This window comes from Budorcas taxicolor, chromosome 19 (assembly GCF_023091745.1).
Source record: "Budorcas taxicolor isolate Tak-1 chromosome 19, Takin1.1, whole genome shotgun sequence".
Taxonomy (NCBI): Eukaryota; Metazoa; Chordata; class Mammalia; order Artiodactyla; family Bovidae; genus Budorcas; species Budorcas taxicolor.
In genome coordinates this window covers 18,393,083-18,396,775 of record NC_068928.1, presented here as the reverse complement: position 1 = coordinate 18,396,775, position 3,693 = coordinate 18,393,083, and the positions used below count along the sequence as shown (strand labels likewise).

Sequence of the window (3,693 nt, the reverse complement as noted above, 5' to 3'; positions counted from 1 at the left end):
GGAGAAAGTATTTGCAAACCATGTATGTGACAAGAGGTTAACATCCAGAATAGATGAACCAGAACTGAGAAAGCAAAAACCCCCATAAACCCAATAACCTGATTTAAACGTTAGCAAAGAATTTGAACATTTCTCCAAGAAGATAAACAAATGGCCAACAAGTCTATGAAACTATGCTTACCATCACTAATCAGGGAAACACAAATCGAACCGCAATGAAATTGTACAACCTCACGCTTTTTAGGATGGTCACTATAAAAACAAAACAAGTATGGGCACAGATATGGAGACATTTGAACCCTTGTGCAGAGTTGGCGGGACTGTAAAATTGCGTAGCCACTACAGACGACTGTTTGGAGGTGCCTCAAAAAATTAAAAATAGTTACCATATGATCCAGCATTCCCACTTCTGGGTATATATTTTAAATACAGGATCTTTTTTTTTTTTTAAGTTTTTAAACTTTTATACACAAAGAGCTAGTATTGTTTCTGCATTAGGTAGATGTGCTGAATGATCCATTTAAGGAAGTTCAATTAGTCCAACTTAATGAAGCCGATGTCCTTTGCATACTGGCGGAACACTGGTGGCACATATAGAGGCCGTATTTCTGGATCAGACCCAGCAAGAGCGAGAACCATGACCGGGATTTTCTCAGATGGCTCCAGTAGAGCTACTGGTGACCCATGTTGCTTTCTCGGCGGCAATGAGGCAAAAGGGAACACAGGACTTGACATATTTGCACACAGTGGCCCCCTTCACTGAAACATTATTTACAATAGCCAAGAGGTAGGAGTAAACTAAAGGTCCAAAGACAGATGAATGGATAAACTTACAATGGAATACTGAGCCTTGAAGGAAATTGTCATATGCAGATGAACATGGATGAACCTAGAGGACCTTATTTATGCTCAAAGAAGTCAGTCACAAAAAGACACTGTATGATCCCACTTCTATGAGGTACCCTGAGCAGTTCAGTTCTTAGAACCATGGTCGTTGCCAGGGGCTGGGGGAGAAGAAATGGGGGAATTGCTGCTCCGTGTTTATAGAGTTTCCATTTTGCAAGATGAAAATGTTCCAGAGATATCACATAGCCTATAGTTACCACGACTGTACACTTTAAAATGCTTGTAATTTTTACAGCTTTTCTATGACCCCATGGACTGTAGCCTGTCAGGCGCCTCTGTCCATGGAATTCTCCAAGGCAGAATACTGGAATGGGTAGCCATTCCCTTCTCCAGGGGATCTTCCCAACCCAGGGATCAAATCCAGGTCTCCCGCATTGCAGACGGATTCTTTACCAGCTGAGCCATAAGGGGAAACCCATAGCTTTTCTCAGTTTCCGCAAATCTCCAAACTATACTTGCTGTACTTTTTAAAAAGTTCAACAAATAAGAATGACTTTGATGGTGGAGGTGGCAGGGTCATCAATGGTGGATAGGTCTGACTTATGTCCCCTTCTCTGACACTGCTGTGCAGGAGCGCTGGGCGCTGTGGAGGCTGGCAGTTGACCACACACTGCCTGGACAACAGGGTACCTCTTCCCCATCCATCCCACTCACCTCTTCTGCAACAGACCCTATGGCCACAGGCCAAACAAGGACAGAGAGGGACATAGTTTCTTTTCTTTTTAAAATTTTTTTTCCCCATTTTTATTTATCACACCACTTATGGGATCTTATTTCCTCACCCAAGGATAGAATCCATGCCCCCTGCAGTGGAAGCACCTAGTCTTAACCACTGGATCACCAGGGAAGCCCCTTTACTTTTTTTTTTCCCTTTGTCATTTATTTTGTGGGAGTTTGCAGGATCTTAGTTCTCCAAGCAGGGATGGAATCCCTGCCCAACTGCAGTGGAAGCCTGGAATCCTAACCATTAGGCCACCAGGAGATTCCTTTCCTTCCTTTTTAAAGAAAATACAAAACCTACAGTATCATAATAAACACTCATATCTCCATCCTCAGCTTTTTTTTTTTTTTTTTCCTCTTTCACACAATAGAAACTAAACATTAAAGTCCCTTTGGTTTCTTAACTCCAGTCTCCCCCTCTCTATTTTTCTAATGTTTTTAATTTTTACTTGGTATCTGTCCCTTTGCCTTAGTAAACGGTACGCCTTGTTCTACATCTGAAAATCACACGTCCTTTTGTGCTGTTTCTGCTGATTCCTTTGAATCTGGATCACTCCTTTCAGGCAACCAGACACCTCCATTCAGGTCATTCTAGCACTGTCCCCAGGAACATCCCTGGGGCATCTCCATGTGCGCCTACATCCGCCCTCCTGGGCCAGGCCACCGGGTCTAAACAGATGTTTACTCCCAGTTTCCAGCAGGAGGCCCGTGCCGGGGGAGTGAAGGGCGAGAGCAACCGAAGGTGGTTTTGCTTAGTGACCGGCCCCTCGGGGTCAGGGAGGCTCGCTCACCTCCCTTCGTCCCTGCAGCCCGGCCCCCATCCCTTGCGGCTCCCTGAATCTTCCTCCGGGGACTAGTCTCGTCCGTGCCTACACCGCCCTTCTAGCCCACTCCGTTCCCGGTGCACTCGGTTTGGGCTCCCGCGCGCTGCCCCCAGTATCTTGCTGATGGGGTGGAAATGACCCGGCCAAGGTCACACGGCGGCGCGCGGAGCCGGCTGAGACGCCAGCGCGGACGCCCTGCCCTGGCTCGCCGGCCACCGCCGCCGTCCCCGCTTCGGCTCCGTAGCAGGCGTCAGTCTCGGTTTCTCTCCGCCCGCCGCCGCCGCCTCTTTCGAATCCCCCCGCGGGCCTTTCCGCAGGCGCCGCGCCCCTGCGGGCGCCGGAGGCGGGGCGGAGCCCGGCTGGCTGGCGCTGTGGGTTCGCAGCCTACCGCGGGCAGAACAGGGGACCGGGGGCGCCCAGTCTCCGCCCTCAGCGCGCCCCAGGAGCTGGGAGAGCCGGGTCCCGGCCCGCGGATCTGGAGGGCCGGGCGGCGGGGCCGGGGGCGGAGCTGGCGGCGAGGCACCGCCCCTCCCGCGCCTGCGCCGCCTCCCCTCCACTGAGAGCTTCCACCGCTCCCTTGGCTGTCAGGCGCGGTGGCCAAGTGGTAAGGCGTCGGTCTCGTAAACCGAAGATCGCGGGTTCGAACCCCGTCCGTGCCTGCCCTTTGAGGGTGTGGGTTTGGTCGTGGGAGCTTTAGCGTCCCACGTGTGCTGCCCACTTCCTCCATGACGTGGCGTTCTTTTGTTTTTACTTTTCATGTCTGTTCTGGCTTCCTCGAGTCCCACCCTTCCCCCTGCATCCCTAGGCTCCGCGGTCACCAGCGCAGGCCGGGCCAGTTCGCGCGGCTCGCGAGCCCCGACTGGGGCGCGCTTCGCCCGCCGCTCTGCGCCTTCTCTCCCCGGAGCCCCATCACCCCGCCGCAGTGCGCAGGGCGAGGCTGGCCTGAGATTCCTGCGTTACCCGTGGGGACACTAAAGCCCGCACTAGGCGCTGGTGTCGCCCGCGATAGATGGGGTGCGGGGCATAGGTCCGGTCTCGCTGGTTTTGCGCCGCCTGAGGGGTGGGAGAACTTTCCAGAACGGGGGTTTGCGTTTATGGATTGATGTTTTCTGGTTTGGGCTTGAAAGCTGAATTCTCCACACAGTGCTCGCTGTCTCTCTTGTCCACGAAACCACCCGGATCGTTCAGCTGGAGGGCGCCTTTTCCCTTTCCCAGCCCTTGGGAAACTGATCCTTGAAGTCTG

General features: G+C 52.5%; 1 non-coding gene across 1 annotated transcript; it reads left to right on the top strand.

Moving 5' to 3' along the window:
* The first annotated feature begins 3,037 nt into the window (after nucleotides 1-3,037).
* TRNAT-CGU (transfer RNA threonine (anticodon CGU)) lies at nucleotides 3,038-3,109 on the top strand. The gene has a single exon. It is a non-coding gene; the product is annotated as a tRNA-Thr (tRNA).
* The last annotated feature ends 584 nt before the right edge of the window (nucleotides 3,110-3,693 follow it).